Below are 23,140 nucleotides of genomic sequence, written 5' to 3' on the forward strand. Positions count from 1 at the left end.
TAAATAAGGAAAAAGCCTTCAATAAAATTAATATGCATTCATTTTAAAAATACTGGAGAAACTATATAAAATGAAGTCAACTCAGCACCATAAAGTCTATATATGACAAACCCAAAACCAACATCATACCAAATGGGGAAACACTGAAAGCATTTTCTCTAAAAATCAGGAATAAGACAACAAAGTCCACTCTCACCACTTTTATTCAACGTTGTACTTGAAAATTTGACCAGAGCAATTAGATAATATAAGGAAATTAAAGGGATACAAATAGGAAAGAATTCAAATTATCACAGTTTATAGATTTGTTCCTATACTTAGAAGATCCAAAAAAATAAAAAAAACTCCACCAGAAGACTTCTAGAGCTGATAAAAAAATATAGCAAATTAGGACACAAGATCAACATACAAAAATCAATAGCTTTTCTATACACCAATAATGGATCTATTGAAAAGGAAACGAGGAAAACAATTCCATTCATAATAGTCTCCAAAAGAAAAAACCTAGTGTTATGGTTTGGATATGAGGTGGTTGGAGGAGATACATTGCTAGGGGTATGACTTTAGGGTTGATCTTTTGTCCCTGGTGAGTAAAGCTTAGTCTGTCTGCTTCCTGGTGTCAGGTCCTGAGCTGCTGTCCTCCACCATACACCTCCACAATGATGTTCTGCTTCATCTCAGGCCCTGAGGAATGGAGTCAGCTGTCTATGGACTGAGACCTCTGAAACAGTGAGCCCCAAACAAACTTGTTCTCCTCTAGAATTGTTCTGGTCAGTTCTTTTGGTCACAGCAGCTAAAAAGCTGACTAAAACACCTAGGAATAAATCTAACTAAAGAGGTGAAAGACCTTTACAATGAAAATTACAGAACGCTGAAGAAATAAAAGAAGATGTTATAAGATGGAAAAACCTTCCATGTTCATGAATAGGCATAATTAGTGTTATTAAGACGGCCATATTACCAAAAGTGATCCACTGATTCAATGCAATCCCTCTCAAAATACCAGTGACTTTTTTTCACAGAACTGAAAAAAACAATACTAAAATTCATGTGGAAAAATAAAAAAATCCAGAATAATCAAAGAAATTCTGTTCAAAAAGAGCAATTCTGGAGGCATAAAAATATTCAATTTTAAATTGTACTACAGAACTATAGTAACAAAACAGCTAAGTACTGGCATTAAGGCAGACATGAAAACCAATGGAATAGAATAGAAGACATTGACAATCCTACATAGTTATAGTCCTGATCCTTGACAAAGTCACCAAAATGTACTCTGGAGAAAAGACAGCCTTTTTGTTATGGTTTAGATGTGGTGTCCCCCAAAAGCTCACATGTGAGACAATATAACCTAGTCTTAACCTAACCAGTGAAGTAATCCCTGATGGATTAACTGAGTGATAACTGGAGGCAGGTGGGGGTGTGGCTGGAGTAAGTGGTTCATTTGGGACATGGCTGTGGGGTATCAAGAGAGTGGAGTCTCTCTCTCTCTGCTTCCTAATCATCATGTGAACCACTTCCCTCTGCCATGCACTTCTGTCATGGTGTTCTGCCTCACCTCAAACCCTGATGAATGGAGCCAGCCTTCTATGGATTAAGACCTCTGCATGAGTCCCTAAATAAACTTTTCCTTCCCTAAAATTGTTCTGGGCAGATCTTTTAGTCACAGCAGTGCAAAAGCTGACTAAAATACTTTTCAACAAATGGTACTGGGAAAAATGGATATCCATATGTGGGAGAATAAAACTAGACTGGTATTTTTCACCACGGACAAGTCAACTCAACATGGATCCAAGATCTAAACGTTAGACAAGAAACTTTCTACAGCTAGAATAAAACAGGTTTAACACTCTAATATATAAGCACAGGCAACAACTTCCTCAAAAGTATTCCTAAAACTGAGGCAATGATACCAAAAATTAATAAACTGGATGGTATAAAATTGAAAAGCTTCTGCATAGAGGAAACAAGAACATGAAGAGACACTCTACTTAATGGGAGAAAATCTTTTCCAGTTACTTTTCTGACAAATGATATTTAGAATCTATAAAGAACTAAAAAAAAAACCCACCAGGAAAACAAATAACCCAATCAATATGTGGGCAAATCAAATAAAAAGACATTTCATAAAAGAAATTCAAATGGCCACCAAATACATGAAAAAATGTTCAACATCATTAGCAAGCAGGAAAATAAAATCAAAACTACACTGAGATTTCATCTCATTCTATTTACAATGACAATTATTAAAACAAGTAATAGATACTGGTGAAGATGCAAAGAAGAAGGAATATACACTTTAGTGGAATTGTAAATGAATACAACCACTATGGAAATCAGTGTTCAGGTTCCTCAAAAGAATAGGAATGACAGCACCATATGACCCAGCTATACCACTCTGGTATTTTTTCAAAAGATTTAAGGTCAGCATACTATGGTGATACATGCATACCCAAGTTCATATCACATGATTTGCAAGAGTCAAGCCATAGAACAAGCCTAGGTACCTGCAAAAAGATAAATATATGAAGAAAAGAATTCCACACATATATATATATATTAATATATAAATATATGAAGAAAAGATAAATATATGAAGAAAAGAATTCCACTAATATATATATATATATACACACATAGTATATATATAGTATATACTCAGTCATAAATAAGAACAAAATAAAGTTATTTTCAGGGACATTGATGGAACTAGAGAATATCATGTAAAGCAAAATAAACCAGACTCAGAAAGTCAAGGGTTGTATATTTTCTCTCACACATGGAAGCTAGAGAGAAAAAAGGGAAAAAGGGGAATCTCATGAAAACAGAAGGGAGACCAGCAGAGTAGAGGAAGGGGATTTGGGGAGGGAGGAGGAGAGAGAAAGGGAAGTTAATGGGAAATAAAATTGACCAAATTATATTATGTGCCTTTATGAATACATCACAAAGTATTCCACTAATATGCATAATTACAAGGCATCAATAAAAATGTTGTAAAAAACTGATGTTGAAATGACATGCCAGACCAGGAGGCCAACTGTAGTGCCCTGAAGTATTTCTTTTAACTCACTGAGGGCATACACCATAACCACAGACAGCAGGATCAATGGGACTCAAGTTAGGAGGATCAGAGACTCTTCACCCTGTGGCAAGAAATAGCTGACATCTGGGGGAAGTCCCTACCAAATTGTTCCCTATCCTGAATTTAATGCTTGTTGTGTGTGAAACAGTATCACTTTCTGTCCACATATCAACTCTGGAAGTATAGCATCTGCATGCAAAGTTTGGGCATGGATGGCAGGGGCCAGAGGTGCTCATAAGGAGCAAGCATGTCAGCCATATAGGTATTTAAATTTATTAATGCTTCAAGAACTTCAGACTAGCCAACCAAGGTGAGTTTGCCTAATAAGACCCTTATCTGTTGCTTTACTAAGCCTTTCTTTCTCTCTACCCCCTTGCTGCTAGAGGGTTGTATGGCAAATCAAAGTGGCAACAGGTGTTTTTGTCCAAGCCTGGATAGCATGTCTTATGAAATGGATGCCCCAGTCACTGTTAATCTGGCACATGTTCTCATATATCATATTTAATTTCTCAAGACCCTTTGATAGTTTGGTTATCTCTTGCTTGGAAAGGCATGAATTAGGCCAGGACCTGTGTCTATACGAGTTAAGGGACATTTATGTCTTTTACTCCTTGGCAAGGGGCCAATGTAATCAACCTGCTAGTCCTGTACTGGTTGGACAGCCTACTGTATGTGGCAGGCGAGACCTGGGGCCCAGGGTTACGCCACATGCATCCAAGATGGCGACTGGCAGAGAGTCAAAGGGCGTGCTGAATGCACCTTGAGAAAAACAGGAAGAGTTTACCATTGGCTGTATGATAATTAGTTCAGCCGCCTAGCGCGTGGACAGATATATCTTACATGTATGCTTGAGCTCGTGATTGCTTGACCTTTAATAGGATTGGATGGACATATCTGATTACAATTGCTTATGCATGAGACTGCTTATATATTGAGGGTATTATCCGAATAAAGCGGAAGCTGCTTCATGAACTTTTGAAGAGTACGTGTCGTTTGTCCCGCTGGTTGGCGGCAAGTGGCAACTGTATGTATCCCTGAATGCAGGCCAAGTGGCAGGGCCAAAAGTGAGAGCACACCTGACATTGGGTTGTAGCCACCATCAAGTCACTCTATTTTAGGGGCAATTTTGCCCTGTTAACCATGCTCCACCTTGCCCGTTCTATGTACCTATAGGGAAAGAATGCTGTCTGAGCTAGGACCATAGCCAACACCTAAGTCAAAGCATCTGCTTCCTTATTTATAGGAGTGGATGTCTTAATGACAGTGGGCACATGACATAAGGTCAACTGTCTCTGACTTGTGTAACAATTCTCACATTTGTTACCACATCATAGCTCCATGGAGGGCCTTTTCTAGTACAGACTATTGTTCCACTTGCCATCTACAATGTGAGGCCTCAGTACACTGCCTGATTTTCAGTACAAATAACCAGCAGCCATGGTTCATGAGTTACTAACAACCACATTGCCCACAGCTTTGTTCATTTGACTGCTCTGATTTTCTCCTCTCTCAAATCAGATAGTATCAGAGGCAAGTTATACTGTAGCAGCAGTCCAGATACTTGAGTTCCTCCTGCTTGTCAAGCATTTTCAGGTATGGGAGTCACCCCTCTTGCACTTGTGAGATCATAGGCATTGGGACAGCCACCTGAGGTGGTGAGGCAGTTTCATAGGTAATCAATTATAACACTATCCACAGCCTGGTAGTTAATAAGCTGCCACACAGGACAATGCATTGTTGTAAACATTTGTGTCACTTATTTAGAGTCAGGGTCTTCACTATAGCAGACTGAGGCCTTTCACCCACCCCTTTTTAGGTAGGCTAGCTTGCTCTGTGGTCAGTAAGGTCTTGGTCAGTGGTTATACCTAAAGTAGGGCATTGAACGCTACTAGAAACTGCTGCTCTAAAGGGTGTATCTAGTTTAAGCTCCCTTCCAGAATTGTGACCAAAAACCCAGAGGTATCTTTTATCTTTTTTGTTCTTACCCAAGAGCCAAACTCATGACATCTGCTGTACAAGTGACATCTATCTGCATTGGCACACATGGTAGAGGGATGTCTAGAGACCACACCTGGGCTATCAAAATCTTTGCTTTTTTCCAAGTGCTTCCTGATGGGGAATGTACCAGTACCATGTGAATCCCCTATTAATCAGTCAATATATTGTGGATAGGCAGTAAGCTAAAAGAGAATTGAAAGCCTTCCAATAACCCAGAAGCCCTATGAAAGCCTATACATCCTTCACAGGGATGGGGAAGGTTTGCATTTTATCTCATACTGTGCCTGAAATCCAATGGATCTTACCTGACCAGACCACCCCTAGGAACTTCCCTGATGGTCCAGGGCCTTGGATCTAATTGGGGTTGACAGCCCAACCCCTCATGCATAGATGAGATCATGGTTTTTCTGTGTCCTCTAATAAACTAATCTTTACCAGATAGCATGGTATCATTAATATAATGAAACCAGATAATATCAGTAGGGAATATCCATTGCCTTTCCGCCAATGAATGTGAGCTGGCCTTGGGGGTGTAGTTTTGGAGGAATACTGAAAAAGGCATTAGCTAAGTCCAGAAAAACATATACACAGCCAAGGGAGATGTGAGTTTTTTCAGTACTTGGGTAATGTTAGGTATCACAGCATAAATGGGAGATATCAGCTTGTTTAACTCTCTATAGTTAAAGTCATTCTCAAATTTTGATCTGAATTTCTTACTGGCCAGACAGGGCTATTGAAAGTACCATAGGCAGATTGTAACCCAACCCACTCTAATTTTTTTATGACAGCTCTGAACTCAGTATGTCCACCTAGCAGTTTGTACTGCATGGTCTTTTTTCCTCTTTGTTTTATTGGTTCTTTTAGACATACATGACAGTAGAGTATATTTTGACGTATTTATAAAAACATGGGGTATATCTTATACTAATTGGGATCCCAGTCTTGTGTTTTTACATGATGTGAAAATTCATTTTTGTGTATTTGTATATGTATGTAGGAAAGTTGTGTCAGATTCATTCCACTGGCTTTCCTATCCTCTCTCCCTTCCCTTCATTCCTTTTGTCTAATCCACTGAACTTCTGTTCTTCCCCTCCCCCACTTGTTGTGTGTTAGCATCCACATATAGGAAAGAACATTCAAACTTTGGTTTATGGTCTTTACTGCCTTCCTGAGGCAGGAAGCCTATCAGGCTCCAGTCCCATTTTGCTTCTCTCCTAACTATTGCCTTTACTACCCCAACTTTGATTTGAAATTGCCCACAGAAGTATGTAATATCTTTCTGAATACAATACCTATTCTAAGAATGTTCTCAGGGACTGGAGAGATAACTACTAAATATGGAACAGGGGATACTTTCCCAATTCTTTTATGCAAAAATACTTGTTTTTCTCTGGTGGCCTTACCCCCATATCCATCAATAACTGCCCAGGGCCCCAGAAAACATTTTGTGTTGCCATAGGTCAATATACATTTAGCACCTTTATCTACCAGAGTGGTGATCTTTTTTTCTTATTTTTATTGAACTATTGCATAGTGAGTTACACTTGAGGTCCCTGGCATGCCCCCTATTGTACTCACTCTGGGGCAACCATGACTCCACTCCTATTTTTGGGGAGTGGATGGAATACATCCCAAGTGGCTGGCAAGTCTGGGTCATGCAAATTCCTGAACTTCCTCCATGGGTGGAACAAAAAGTAAAGATTGGAGCTATTGTTCAGGTTCAAGCTTCTTCAATAGGGTGACAAAGATTGCATTAGGTTGTTTATCTTTTCTGTGTGGTGCTATCATGAAGCAAATCATGCCACATCTCCTTCCTTATATTAATGGGCCTTCCATTTATTTTTTGTTTTCATTTTTATTTGCCCCTCTTTCTTGTTGGACTTTTAACAAGTCACACTCGCTCTGTCCTTGCTACATTAAATCTCTACCAGATTGCCAAATAGTCTCACCCACATGATAAAAATTCTGTCTGATGACTTAACTGAGGAGGGAGAGAAAAGGGCTGTGCCATTCTTGGTAGGTGTTTTGTAACAGTTTACTTTTCAGTCCAGTTGTAAAAAAAGTCTTATCATGTCATTGACGCGCTTGGGCATAAACATCTTGTTACATGCCCAATTCCCATAGAAATATTCCAGGTTATCTCAGTGTTTTTCCATGTAATACCTATCCTGAAAGATCCCTTTCATTTCACCATTACTCTCTTATGTACAAGATGATCCAATCTACAAGGGAATGATTTCTTTGGATCTCATGGGTTTTCTGCAGGAGCTGCCATAAGGCCAGATTAATGTAGTATTACTCATTTCCTTAGCTTTATTTACTAACAGAAAAAATGTCATGTGCTCCTGTGTCCCAGGGTTTCATCATCCAGAGAGTCAGACCCTCATGGGGAAGTTATTTAAAGGTTTTGCAATATCTAGCAATTCTGTAGCAGTATAATCCAGAACAGTCATAGATTCTTGAATGGGAATGTCCTTTCCTGCATCTAAATATCCTGTGTCTTTGCTCTGCATTATAATAACAGTACAGCAAAAAAGCAAGTCTCAGACACACAGTCCCTGTCCTCTATCACTTCAGGTCTTTCAGGGATTCCAAAGCTTTTAATCCCATTCTTTTCATAAGATAATAATTTACAACTGTTTATTCTTCTAGTTCCTACCCTCCAGGCCACATGGAGCAGCAAACTAATGTTTATAACTTAGTACTTTGGATTTCCACTTTCTCAGCCAGGTTAGAGTACATACTTTTTCAAATTATAGTTCTTCTATTTTCTTTAACCTCTTATCCACAGCCAGCAAGGCATTTATGTCCAAACTATCCACATCGATGGTCATCCCACCACAACAGCAAAGTGCTGCTCTTCCTAACTGCAGTGAGATAAGCAGCATTCAGCAAACACTTGCTCCAAACCTGGAAATTTTGGGGGAGTCCCCGGCACTCACATGGCAAGTTGTAAGCATTTGACAGAAGGACCCACATAGAGTTAGATGAGCAACTTGGGATTTCTCCCACAGATGTTTTCTTCCCTTCGCTTATTTCCTTTGTCTCCTGGCTGGCTCACCAATTGTTCCAGAACAACTCAGTCCTAGTGCATGAGAACTAGCCCCAAGGTGCCATGAGATCAAAGAAAAAGAGGCAGACAGATCTAGGATTTCAGAGAGTACAAATTATTGAGGGGATTTACTGATAGAAGTGTGGTCCTGGGTAGGAGCAGAATCAATTAGATTTCTGCAATTTGGGTCAGAAAGAGAGGCATATTTATGGGTTAAGACAAAAATGACTTCATTCTGACTGGAATGCATCTGGTTTATCTTAAGATAATATAGAAGAGTCAGGCATATCCAGGAGCCAGGCTCTTGTTGAAAAGTTCCACATATGACTGTAATGGTTTTATCTAGTTATGGTTTTCTGGGGAATTACACAGGAAAGTCCAGCTAGGGTTACTGTGGGGCAATCATGGTGTTTATGACTTAAGGTGGCTGCAGTCATGTCAAGCTGAATACATACAATCTATATAGGGAATAATAAGGTCATCACACTCCTATCTTTCTTATTACTCATATGTAGATAACTGACTTAATTCAATGACAGAAAGTGGTAGTCTCCAATAAAGTACAGTATATACTAGCATGTATGCATGATAGTAATTCTTCCAACTTTTAAGCCTTTTAAGTATGTTACATCTCACACTGGAGATTAACTTTAAAGATTATTTTTAAAATTTTTATTCACTTTTTGTTTGTTAATTTTTAAAAATTAAATTTATTTAAAAACTGATATAAAAATCATTAAAATGTATATAAGGTGATGGATGATTTCCTAAGACTTTTGTCATCCTATTTAAAAAATATTTTTGCTATGAGAACTATTTAAAATGAGGAGTGCGGTGGAGCGATTCTGAGGTCAGTGAGGCAGTGGTGAAGAAGGCACCCGTGGGGCCGCCGATGGGTGGGTTGAAGGAGGGAAGCAGACAAGCAAAGTCCTAGCGTGTGCCAGAGCGGGGGACCGGAACCTTCCCCTTCCGGGCTTGAGGTGCTGTGAGAAAAGCCGGACCGAGCGGACTTGCACCGGCAGCGAGGCGTCGCTCTCGCTTCCTCAGACCGGCCTACCTCAGCTTCCACGAGCTGGTCGCTGGCCCTTGTTCCTCAAAACACGCAGCTCCAGCCACCCCTGGAGCCTGTCCCAAGGCTTGGAAGCCCCGGCACCAGCCCGGGCCCTTGATGGGGAGGATGACTGAGCCGCAGTTGGCAGACATTCTCTGTTGACTTCTTGCTATGACAGAAGTTTTCAGCCCCAGTTCTCCCTATTGACCATCCTCTTACCACAGTCACTGACCTAGCGTTTCTCTGGGATTCTACCCAGATTAGCCTTCACTGTAGTCCCTCTACCTAAATAAAATTCCAGTGGAAGCTTTTCAGCAGGTTTAATAGATGACAATGATCTCTACAGATGGGAAGTCCTTATTATTGGTCCTCTAGACACACTTTATGAAGGTGGTGTTTTTAGGACTCATCTCATTTCCCCAAAGATCATCCTTTCAGGCCTCCTAAAATGAAATTCATTACAGAAATCTGGCACCCACGTGTTGATAAAAATGGTGATGTTTGCATTTCTATTTTTCATGAGCCTGGGAAGGATAAATGTGATTATGAAAAGCCACAGGAATGCTGATTTCCTGTCTATACTGGGGAAACCATCATGATTAGTTTCATTTCTATGCTGGCAGACCCTAATGGATATTCACCTCCTAATGTCGATGCTATGAAACAATGGAAAGAAGACAGAAATGGAGACTTTAAAAGGAAGGTTACCCACTGTATAAGAAAAAGCCAAGAGACTACTTTTGAGTGACATTTATTCAGCATCTAGTGACTTCACTCATTGTAGATTCTTCAGTTGAGAAACATGGCAGTTTTTCCTGCACTCTACTCACCTATTGTTGGACTTCTGTTGTAACACATTGGCAAAATACTGGATGAAACTGGGCTTCAATAAAACTTGCCAGTTATCAATGCTGACAAGTGCCTAACAAATGCCAACTTACAGGAAGAATTATAAAGATGTGTACATAGCACAACATGATCTGGTTAATGTACATCCACAAATATACCTTGTACCAAATAATGCTTTTTGTGGTAGAATAAAAATTGTGTAAATTCTAAAAGATTTTAGCAGGTTTTCTTTCCCTATTCATTGTTTCTTTTCAATTTAAAAAGACTTCTTCTGTGGTATATATATATATATATATATATATATATATATATATATACACAATGGAATATTACTCAACCATAAAGAATGATAAAATTATGGCATTTGCAAGTAAATGGATGAAATTGGAGAATATCAAGCTAAGTGAGATAAAAAGACTTCTTAAAGCATGTCAGATAAAAAGCAATTAGGATTAAAAGTTTCCATTTAATTTCCTTTGAACCACTGAGGCTTCATTAAACCTTTTTCACTTACTAAACTATTTTACCCTCTTTGTTTTGACACTCCTTTTTGCTTTTATCTCTAGCTGCCAGAAATTTCTCAGATGATTTAGTTCAAATACTGAAATACTTAATAAGCAATTACTTGATTTTTAATGATGGCTTCACAGGACTGGTCATTACTGGGTGCTTTGTCCTTTTTGTATTCTAGTTGCACCCATCTCTTGGATTAGATGTAGCAATCACATTTTCTGGCTGTTGAGAACTCTTGAATCTAGTCATTACCCACAAGAACTTAAAAAAAAAGTTGGTTCTAAATTCAACTTGTTGAAATTTACCCTGAATAATACCAAATTCTGATTTGGTTTTATTTTTGCCCTTCAGTTGACTAATGTTAAGTTTAGATAAAGCATGGACAACTACAAGCTTTCTACTTCTTGTTTGCTATTAAGAATGCTATTTGCCCTCATACCTTCTCCTTAGTCCCTCTCATTTCTTTGTCTTTTTTCTTCGATACTAAAGATTTTCTGTCCTATTGTACAAAGAAATTACAATATATATTTTGATATACTTTTATTTTGGAATTCTGTCACTTTATGTAGTGTGGGTTCTTCAAATATATAACATTTTTCCAATAAAAATGATGAGACCAAGTTTTTTGTTCTAATGTATACTGAAAAAACTATCAAATAGTACCAATTTTGTACTGGAAATGATTATGCAATTAATAGATTAGGAAACAATTCTGAGGGTTTTTTTTTTTGGGGGGGGGGTACCAGGGATTGAACCCAGGGGTGCTCAACCATTGAGCCAAATCCCCAGTCTGTTTTTATTTTTTATTTTTTTGAGACAGGGTCTCACTAAGTTGCTCAGGGTTTTGCTAAGTTATTGAGGCTGACTTTTTTTTTTTTTTGACACTGGTGATTGAACTCAGGGGCACTCAACCACTGAGCCACATCCCTAGCTCTATTTTTTATTTTATTTAGAGACAGGGGTCTTACTGAGTTGCTTAGCACCTCTCTGTTGCTGAGCCTGGCTTTGAAATTGTGATCCTCCTGCCTCAGCCTTCTGAGCTGCTGGGATTAAAGGCATGTGCCACGGTGCCTGGCAAAAATTCTGAGTTTTACCAGAATTTTTACTGGGCTTTGGAAGTAAGTGGCCTTAAGTGAGCATTTAATAATTTTACTGAATGAAAACTACAGTGAAGAAGACATTACACTGTCTGTCCAATAAATTAATTATATTTGCTTTTCCTATTCATATTTTTTTATCCATTTAAAAAATTATGACACTCATGAATTCATGTGCCTCTGCACAGATTAATCTTTATCATTTATATTGGAGTTCTGCTCACTGATAGCAGTTTTTCTTGTATTTTGATGTTCACTAAATTCATTTGTCTACTAATCAATTTGATCAGTTGGAAATATGATGTCATATATTAAAAACCATTAAAAGCATTGGGGGTGTAGCTCAGTGGTAGAAAATTTGCCTAGTATGCATCAGGCCCTGGGTTTGATTATCAGCATCACAAAAACCCTAAGAAATATATTTAACAAATTTAAATGATAATGTGTAACTATCATAAATACATATTAACTGTGATGAACTCTGTTCATTTAATATTAGTTGAGACTAAACTCCTACAACACACAAACAAGTGAAAGAATTGATTTTACATTTCAACTTTTGAAGTATAGGTAGACAAATTACCTTTGTAACTTTCTAATCTGAAATAGCTAAACTCCCCACAGATTCTTTGCACACAAACATGGAGTAACAGCATTCACCATACAATGCTTGGAAAAGCAGTGGAATCTTTTTTCTTGTTTTTTGGTGGTGCTGGGGATTGAACACAGGGCCTTGTGCATGTGAGGTGAGCACTCTACCAAGTGAGCTATATTCCCAGCCATGGAATCTTTTTTGTCTGATACTTTGGAGTTAAAAATTTTGCTATGAAATGTATTTAGAATGGAATTAAAATGATAAGCTGTACATATTTTGGTGGAGTTTAGATCATGTTTTTCAAAAAGCTCTAACAATTGTTAAAAAGATATACTAGTAGAAAATTGTCTGAGCTTGGAGAAAGATATACCAAGGTACAGGAAGGTCAAATGTCTCCAATTGAATTCATTCCAAAGAAGACTACCCAATGTGTATTATAATCAATTTATCAAAAATCAAGGACAAAGAGAGGATCCTGAAAGCATTGAGAGAAAAGAACAATTGATTTATAAGGAAATTCCAATATACCTTGAAAGGAAAGTGAAACATGGAAGAGGAGTAACACAGAAACCAGGCAAAGAGATCTACGTGTAGAAAGTTTGTTAGTCAGAGTCTGACAAAGGCCATCACTCAGAAAAGGTGAGAGAGGGCAGGGAAGATCTAATTCTGGGGTATTTTATAGGGTTACTTGCATAAGCTCGCTTGTACTATCTGTGTGAAGCCTTGCAGTGGGCTACTAGGAGAACAAGGACATATTTCAGTTAGGTCAGTTAACAGGTGGCAAAAAGTGGGTGGGGGGAATGGGGAGCTATCTTGTAGTTTTTGTTTCCTCTGCGAGCACATATCTAGGGCAGAAAAGTGAAACTTATTTTATAAAATGGAGTAAGGATTTAAAATGGCTGCACAGATGTTAAGCTTTGGACCTAATACTCCTAGCAGTAGAATTCTCAGCAGAAAACCTATAGGCCAGGATAGAGTAGGATAATATATTCAAAATGCTAAAGATAAACAAATTCAAACCAAGAATACCATACCAATTAAAGCTGTTTCAAAAATGAAGGTGAGGGGCTGGGGAGATAGCTCAGTCGGTAGAGTGCTTGCCTTGCAAACACAAAGCCCTGGGTTCGATCCCCAGCACCACACACACACACACAAAATGAAGGTGAGATAAAGACTTGTTCAGACAACCAAAAACTGAATGAGTTTCTAACCATCAGACCTTTTCTACAAAAAATGTTTGAGGAGGCTCTTCCAGTTAAAACAACAGGATGCTAGTGAGTAACATGAAAACATCTGAAAGTATAAAACTTACTGATAAAAATCACATACAAAATATATTAAAAAGATAGTGCACCAATCAAGTGAGTTTTATCCCAGGGATGCAAGGTTGGTTCAACATCTGGAAATCAATAAATGTAATTCACCATATCAACAGACTTAAAGTCAAGAATCTCATGATTATTTCGACAGATGCAGAAAAAGCATTTGCTAAAATACAGCATCCCTTCATGCTCAAAACACTAGAAAAAATAGGGATAGTGGGAACATTCCTTAACATTGTAACAGCCACCTACACTAAGCCCATGGCTAATATCATTCTAAATGGTGAAAAACTGAAAGCATTGCCCCTAAAAACTGGAACAAGGCAGGGATGCCCTCTTTCACCACTTCTATTCAACATCGTTCTTGAGACTCCAGCCAGAGCAATTAGACAAACCAAAGAAATTAAAGGGATATGAATTAGAAAAGAACTCAAACTATCCCTGTTCGCTGATGACATGATTATATATTTAGAGGAACCTGGAAATTCCACCAGAAAACTCTTAGAACTCATAAGTGAATTTAGTAAAGTAGCAGGTTACAAGATCAATGCTCATAAATCCAATGCATTTTTATACATAAGTGATGAATCTTCAGAAAGAGAAGTTAGGAAAACTACCCCATTCACAATAGCATCAAAAAAAAAAAATACTTGGGGGAATCTATAAAGAACTCAAAAAACTCTACACCAAGAATACAAATAATCCAAACAACAAATGGGCTAAGGATATGAACAGACACTTCACAGAAGTTCTACAAGCAATCAACAAACATATTAAAAAATGTTCAACATCTCTAGCAACAAGAGAAATGCAAATCAAACCACCCTAAGATTCTATCTCACCCCAATTAGAAAGACGATTATCAAGAATACAAGCAACAATAGGTGTTGGCGAGGATGTGGGGAAAAAGGTACACTCATACATTGCCAGTGGGGTTGCAAATTAGTGCAGCCACTCTGGAAAGCAGTGTAGAGATTCCTTAGAAAACTTGGAATGGAACCACCATTTGACCCATCTATCCCATTCCTTGGCCTATACCCAAAGGACTTAAAATCAGCATACTTAAAGGCCATTTATGCTAAGCCCATGGCTAATATCATTCTAAATGGTGAAAAACTGAAAGCATTCCCCCTAAAAACTGGAACAAGGCAGGGATGCCCTCTTTCACCACTTCTATTCAACATCGTTCTTGAGACTCTGGCCAGAGCAATTAGACAAACCAAAGAGATTAAAGGGATACGAATTGGGAAAGAAGAACTCAAACTACCCCTGTTCGCTGATGACATGATTATATATTTAGAGGAACCTGGAAATTCCACCAGAAAACTCTTAGAACTCATAAGTGAATTCAGTAAATTAGCAGGTTACAAGATCAATGCCCATAAATCCAATGCATTTTTATACATAAGTGATGAATCTTCAGAAAGAGAAATTAGGAAAACTACCCCATTCACAATAGCCTCGAAAAAAATAAAATACTTGGGAATCAATCTCACAAAAGAGGTGAAAGACCTCTACAATGAGAACTATACAACACTAAAGAAAGAAATTAAAGAACACCTTAGAAGATGGAAAGATCTTCCATGTTCTTGGATAGGAAGAATTAATATTGTCAAAATGGCCATACTACCTAAAGTGCTATACAAATTCAATGCAATTCCAATTAAAATCCCAATGATGTACCTTACAGAAATAGAGCAAGCAATTATGAAATTCATCTGGAAGAATAAGAAACCCAGAATAGCTAAAGCAATACTTAGCAGGAAGAGTGAAATAGGGGGTATTGCAATACCAGATCTTCAACTCTACTACAAAGCAATAGTAACAAAAACGGCATGGTATTGGTACCAAAATAGAAAGGTAGATCAGTGGTATAGAATAGAGGACACGGACACAAACCCAAATAAATACAATTTTCTCATACTAGACAAAGGTGCCAAAAATATGCAATGGAGAAAAGATAGCCTCTTCAACAAATGGTGCTGGGAGAATTGGAAATCCATATGCAACAGAATGAAACTAAACCCATATCTCTCACCATGCACGAAACTAAACTCAAAATGGATTAAGGACCTCGGAATCAGACCAGAGACCCTGCAGATTATAGAAGAAAAAGTAGGTCCAAATCTTCACCTTGTTGGTCTAGGATCAGACTTCCTTAACAGGACTCCCATAGCACAAGAAATAAAAGCTAGAATCAACCACTGGGATAGATTCAAACTAAAAAGCTTTCTCTCAGCAAAGGAAACTATCAGCAATGCGAAGAAAGAGCCTACAGTGTGGGAGAAAATCTTTGCCAATCATACTTCAGATAGAGCACTAATCTCCAGAATCTATAAAGAACTCAAAAAACTTTACTCCAAGAATTCAAATAATCCAGTTGACAAATGGGCTAAGGAAATGAATAGACACTTCACAGAAGAAGATCTACAAGCAATCAACAAACATATGGAAAAATGTTCAGCATCTCTAGTAATAAGAGAAATGCAAATCAAAACCACCCTAAGATTCCATCTCACCCCAATTAGAATGGCGATTATCAAGAATACGAGCAACAACAGGTGTTGGTGAGGATGTGGGGAGAAAGGTACACTCATACATTGCTGGTGGGGCTGCAAATTAGTGCAGTCACTCTGGAAAGCAGTGTGGAGATTCCTTAGAAAACTTGGAATGGACCCGCCATTTGACTCAGCTATCCCACTCCTTGGCCTATACCCAAAGGACTTAAAATCAGCATACTACAGAGACACAGCCACATCAATGTTCATAGCTGCTCAATTCACAATAGCCAGACTGTGGAACCAACCTAGATGTCCTTCAATTGATGAGTGGATAAAGAAGCTGTGGTATATATATACAATGGAATATTACTCAGCCATAAAGAATGATAAAATTATGGCATTTGCAGGCAAATGGATGAAATTGGAGAATATCATGCTAAGTGAGATAAGCCAATCTCAAAAAGCCAAAGGACGAATGATATCGCTAATAAGTGGAGGATGACACATAATCGGGGGGAGGGAAGGGTTAGTGTTAGGGTTAGAGTTAGGGTTAGGGAGGGGGGCAAGTATGGAGGAAGGAAGTACTGTATAGAGGGTAAAGAGGGGTGGGAGGGGTGGGGGTAAGGGAAAAAATAACAGAATGAATCAAACAACATTACTCTATGTAAATTTATGAGTACACAAATGGTATGCGTTTATGCCATGTACAAACAGAGAAACAACATGTATCCCATTTGTTTACAATAAAAAAAAAATAAAAAAATAAAAATAAAAAAAATAAAATCAGCATACTACAAAGATACAGCCACAACAATGTTCATAGCTGCTCAATTCACAATAGCCAGATTGTGGAACCAACCTGGATGCCCCTCAATTGATGAGTGGATAAAGAAACTGTAATATATATATATATATATATATATATTTCTTTATCCATTCATATATATATATATATATATATATATATATATATATATACACACCATGGAATATTACTCAGCCATAAAGAAGAATAAAATTATGGCATTTGCAGGCAAATGGATGCAGTTGGAGAATATCATGCTAAGTGAGATAAGCCAATCTCAAAAAAACAAAGAAGAAATGATGTCACTGATAAGTGGATGATGACACATATATGGGGTAGGAAGGGGGCAAGAATGGAAGAAGGAGGGACTCTATAGAGGGATAAGAGGGATGGGAGGGGTGGGGGGAGAAAAAATAATAGAATGAATCAAAAACTATTACCCTAGGTAAATGAATTATTACACAAATGGTATGCCTCTACTTCATGTACAAACAGAGAAAGAAGATGTATCCCATTTGTTTACAATAAAAATAAATTAAAAAAATTGATGACCTATTCCCCACACTAGGCAGATATTGAAACAGAGAGTGTATAAGGCCAAGTTCTTTGAAGTAAGTGATATGCAGATAATCACAAAAATATGAAGTGAAGAAGTAAGAAGCATTTATGGAAAGTACTTGGTTATACAATGATGTTAGACACCAATATCATGGTAAACATCAGTCCATATAATGGAGAAGAGAACTTCCTACAACAGACTGGGACAAACACCTGCTCTCCTCTGCCCATAAAGAAAGGACACACAATAAACAGACTGATCCTGGACCCCTTAATTGTAGGATTCCTGTAATAAAATGTAGTAGTGAGGTTAAAAAAGAAAATGTTTAAGACTTAAAGCTTAAAAATAATGTTTAATTTTAAACTATATTACTGTCCCCAATTCCCCAGCTTAAGCAGCCTTAAAGTGATCACAGGAGATTGATGGCAGTGATCTCACAATAGGTTTTATGATGTCAGACATTCTGTAACCTGTGAACTCTGCCTCTAGTCTACTAGAGCTGCTGTTGCCCTAGGAGCTCCACATCACATTTCTTCCCACTTGAGTCAACATGAAGACTCTACTTTGGCTCTACCATGTTTTGTGTTTGGTTCCTTACTGCTGTGCGAGTAAGTCATAGATACTTGGACATCCTTATCTAGTTTTCCTTCCCTTGAATTTCCAAAGACCTGCCTCTTGCTCCTCTTCTCCTTATTTTATTTACTGTTATTTTCAGAAATAATTCATCCCCATTCTCCAAGTTCCTCCTCCTATTCTATTCCCCCTTCAGTTTTTATACTTCCTCTTCCCCTCTTTCCACTTCCTCCACTTTCTTCTTTGACTCTGTCCCTACCTATATCTTTCTCCCCTATTTTCATCTCCCTACAGCAGATGGAAACATCTTTTGGTACTATCCCTTATGCTAATTCTAGTTTTCCTTCAATATTTAGGGAAGAAAAGAAGAACAGTAGCACTAAGTTATGATCATGGTATACATACCACATTCATACCCGCTGACACATAATCACTCATGATGAAAGGTAGGTCACATTGAGAGAGTATTGGAAACGTTATAGTTCAAATCGAATAGGTGAACTCTAAAATCAGAAATTCCATCAACATTGAAGAAAGAGATGGGTTTTCATGTTATCTTAACCCCTCCTTAATCATATCATACTCTTTGCAGTGCCCCAAATGCACAGGAAGGGGTTAGTCTCAAATTCATTGATCACAAGAATACCACCGTTGGCTACTTCCCCTGATATACCATGGCTGGTGCCTTTGTCTGGAAGGTGCCAGGGCATTATTGTGAGTCCATGGTGGATCCTCTCTACAGCTCACTGCCTGCAGAAAACGTGAGTAGGGGAAGAACCAATGTTCTTGGGGCTTGGGTGGGTTTTCCTTTTAGGACTCCTAATGGTGGATCCTTCACAGAGAAATGAAATGAGAAAAATGTTGATATGGACCCCTTTCTGAAATCAGGTAATGGCCTTGTTACTATTCCTTAACTGACCTTGTTTCCTTCTTCCCACACTTTTCTTATCCTTTCCTCTTCTCCTTTCTCCTTCATTATCTTGAAAAACATATCGAGTGTCCACCTTTGTCTGACTCAAAACTAAGTTTTGAGGATTCATGGAGGAAAGATACAATCTTTATTTTTGAAGACTTGTTAGTCTTAGTGGAGCATATAGTATATCAAAGACAAATGGAGGTCTTTTCTACAATCTGAAGAGATTGAATTTTATCACAAATACAACAAAAAGCACAAGCTTTCTGTTTTTGCAGTGGCAATGTCATCCTGTCCAATACTGAGATTTAAACCAGAATTTGTCCATGATTAATCTTACATCAAAATCGAGTGACATAGGTGAGGGAATTATTTTTTAACTTGGAGAATGTTAAACCTCAAATGCAGTTTGAATAAGTAGTCCTTTTATAGAGGAGGTCACTAAAGTCCTAGCATGCAAGGAATCTTTTTGAGGATCAATTTGTTGGTGGGGCATGAGTGATGTTGAGCCAAATTCCAGTACTAGCCTTCCACAGGCACGGTATGACACATATCATGGTCTTTTTAATAATAGTTTCTGGAATTAGATAATCTTATGTTGCCAAATAAATGTAAGAATTTGGTCCTTTTTTAACTTTGATTTTGACATACACTGTTAATGCATAAGGACATATAATGGATAATTTCTACTTTTATTATGATCAATTGTGTTGTTGTGCATCTTTATCTTTCCTTAGGAAACTCTCAAACCTGAACATCTTAGAAGAGGATGACCAGAAGGGACCCCTACATGGCCAAAGAATTTGCCTCCATCCCAGGTTTGATCCCCAAGATGAAGAAGAAGCGATGAAAGCAGATATTGGCATGGTCCTTCTTTCAAAGCCTATCTATGGGGATGATGTGCCACTATCTCATGTTCCCAATGTGTCCTTGAAGAGCTGTTCTAAGTGCCATTATAGAAGCTGCCAAGTGTATCAACATCATAGTAAGTAAAAAGAACCAAGCTACACTACTTTGTGAGTTGTTTCAATAATTAGTTTTTCAAAGACTCAAGCCTCTGTGAAGGTGGGAGAAAAAGTCTGTAGGAAATATTGGAAATCCTTAAATCCATACCATCCCAACTTATTGGAGGATAAACTGAAACATAAGGAAGGAAAGGGATATATCCAGGGTCTAAATCTCTCAATGTTCTAGTGTAGCATTCTTTATATCCCCAGATTAAGGATAGTGTGTTAGGTTCAGAAAGCACAGGGGAAAATATGTGATCCAAATGGAGAAGAAAAGAAAGGAGAAGAAGTGGGAGAATGTTTTGGGAAGCCCATATGATTGAATCAAGAGAGTGATGCCAAATCAAACCCAGATATTGGGTGGTCTGGGTCTCTATATCACCCATCATCCCTCCCCTTAGGTGACCCGGAATTTGGAGTTGCAGGAGTGAAGAAGATATTAGTGCAGCTGCTGGAGCTCTCAGTATGCCACCCTCAATATTCACACCAGGAGAAGAATGATTTCTTGTGTATTCTGAGCCAACCAGATCAAGACTGCTGGGTAATCATGCATCTGGGCAATATCAAGAATGGGAGGGAAATGTGAAAATGTAGAATTCCTTACGTGTGCAAGTAAGCTATATAACAGGCCATAGGAGTTTGTTCTTTTGGTTCCAGGCAAATAATGAATTTGGGATTTTCATTGGATATTTGAGAGGTGTAGATTAGATCAATAGGGAAGGCCTTTGAAGTCAAATGAGACACACAGAAAAAAAATCAATGGACATGAAAAAAATGGATCTTTCTACTTCTAATTTTCTTATAATCTCTTTGTAGTCATTATAATGAACAGAGTATGGCTTGAATTTAGGTGTGGAAAGGTTTAATAGACAAATACAATTTAATTTACCAATCATGTACTTAAAGACTATGGAAAATAAATCATTATGCAGGAAAATTGTTATGCATTAGATAACTAGAAAGCATACACACAAATAATTTTTAAAGACTTCAAGGGAAACCTTAACTTGAACTGTGGTGGAGATTGTGCACTGAATTATTGGAAGATGTGAAAAGCCTTGAGAGTTAAGTCTTAAGAGATAAAAAGAACTCAATTAAACAAGCACAGATGGAACAATATTTCAAATAGAGGTAGAGGAATGAGCAAATGCAAGTTATAGGGGTAGTAGCTAGTGTTCATGTACATAATTGCAAGGGATGGATAATTACATAGTTCGAAAATTACTGTTGGGTAAAAGGAAGACTAGGTTAATTTAAAATGTGTTGAAATTAATATTTGAACTAGTATTAAAAGATGAGTAGCTATTTATCAAATGAGATAAAGAGTATAAATTAAGTGATGGCATTTAGGTTAAAGGGAGCAGAAAAAGATAGGTCTGAGAGGCCTAAAAGTACTTTGGTGTATGGAAGAAGTACTAGTTTGAGTATGGGCTGAGAGAGATGTTAAAGATAAATAATCAGAGGGTGTATTGTGAAAGTGTTATTTATCTTATTAATACACACAGGCTTTATTATTTAGGGAATGGGGAGCCATGAAAAGATTTTGAGAAGAGAATTGACATGGCAAACTTTACATTTTAGGGTCACTTTGATGACCAATGTGAAAAATGGCCCCAAAGAGAAGACCCATTTAGTCTGGTGTCATAATTTAGAATAGAAAGCCACTATATACTCTCCATTCTGACATAATGGTCTAATCTGAACTAGTATAATGTCAATGAGGATAGAGCAGTTCATGTTCCCATGGAGTTTGTGTATTTTTTGAAAAATGACCAAAAATAAACATATAATAATGAAAGTGTTGGTAATGACTTTGAACAGAATACATCAGGATTACAAGCATAGGGCAAGATTCACTGTGACCTTGAATTCTGTGTGCAACCTGAAGTTGAAAAAAACAAGACTCCACACTCAATCTTAGTCTAATGTACCTGTAACATGAGATGGACATAGGCAGGAGTTCTATATGGATTTAAATCCATTCAACAGGATTAGGTGATCGGGGAAGCCATTTTTAAATAAGTAACATTTGAATAGAGTTGTGAAAGAAATAATGAAGTGAGTCATATGTATATGAGGACAATAGTGTTACAAGTATAGGCAAAGTTACACGAAGTTCTCGAGGTGTGTAATATGATGTATTTAAGTAACAGGAAGGAAGCCAGGTGGTGTTGCATGTTGAGCAAAGCCATAGCAGTAGGTGAGATCAAGGAGGTAACTAGGGGCTAGATATGAGGGCCTTGTACATCACTGTAAAGACTAGTTTTTAATCTTGTTGAGATTGGAAACCATTGAAGAATTTTGAGCAGAAGGATATAATACATTAGTTTGTACATATCATTTATATATATATATATACACATACAGTTTCTTGATTTCTTTTTTCAGGTACAGCAAGCCAGTCCTGTCCTATGTCTCCTAAATAACCACTGGGAACTGGTGGGCCTGGTAGATAAGAACTCAAGGATATGTCGACATCCTGCAATCATCATCAGGACAGCTCCTTACCTTTCCTGGATCAAGCAGTTAATCAAGGCATCCAAGAAGTTATTGAATCCTACGTCATACTTACATTGCAAAGCATTTTTTCAGAGAGTGCAGGTTTCCCAAATCAGTCAGGGCTATAACTATGCCCCAACCCTGGCCTCATATAATCCCTCTGCACAGTCTTTTGAGGAAAATATAGGCATTTCTCCAGACACCAAACATCTAAAAATTTCTCCAGCAATCTATAATTTTAATGGCGCAGACTCCTTCACTACTAGTCATAAGTTTTCCCCTGAAAAAAGCCATATCCCCCAAGATGGCAATTTTCTTGTTGAGCAATTGAGCTCTTCCTCTGAGATCAGACTACCAGAAAATCCTAGAAATAACTCAGCTCAGAATCATCAGGATAACCCTTTACTTGATACAGGTGATTCATGGGATCCCTTATTAGCTTCCACACCTAAACCTTTTTTACCTCAACTTATTTCTGATACAACCATGTCATATAATTCTCCTAAATCTTGGGATTTTCCATTAGCTGATACAGATGAATCCTGGAATCAAGTTGTGGCTGATATAGTCAAACAATGGAGTCCATCTGTAGATGGTGCAGTTGAACCCTGGAATTCCCATGACACTAGATCTTGGGTGCAATCTACAGATGGTTCTTGGGCAAAAGCCACTGTTAATACGGATGGACACTTGGAATCCTTTAGGCCCTATACAGATGAACTTT

General features: G+C 37.9%; 1 pseudogene across 1 annotated transcript in view; it reads left to right on the top strand.

Annotated features, from left to right (window-relative positions):
* LOC306651570 (ubiquitin-conjugating enzyme E2 G1-like) overlaps nucleotides 1-9,931 on the top strand; it is a 40,124-nt pseudogene extending 30,193 nt beyond the window's left edge. Inside the window, exon 2 of the transcript in view lies at nucleotides 9,460-9,931. The product of the transcript in view is annotated as a ubiquitin-conjugating enzyme E2 G1-like (transcript). The remainder of the gene's footprint in view (nucleotides 1-9,459) is intronic.
* Nucleotides 9,932-23,140: the final 13,209 nt, after the last annotated feature.

This window comes from Sciurus vulgaris (assembly GCF_902686455.1).
Source record: "Sciurus vulgaris genome assembly, chromosome: X".
Classification (NCBI taxonomy): domain Eukaryota; kingdom Metazoa; phylum Chordata; class Mammalia; order Rodentia; family Sciuridae; genus Sciurus; species Sciurus vulgaris.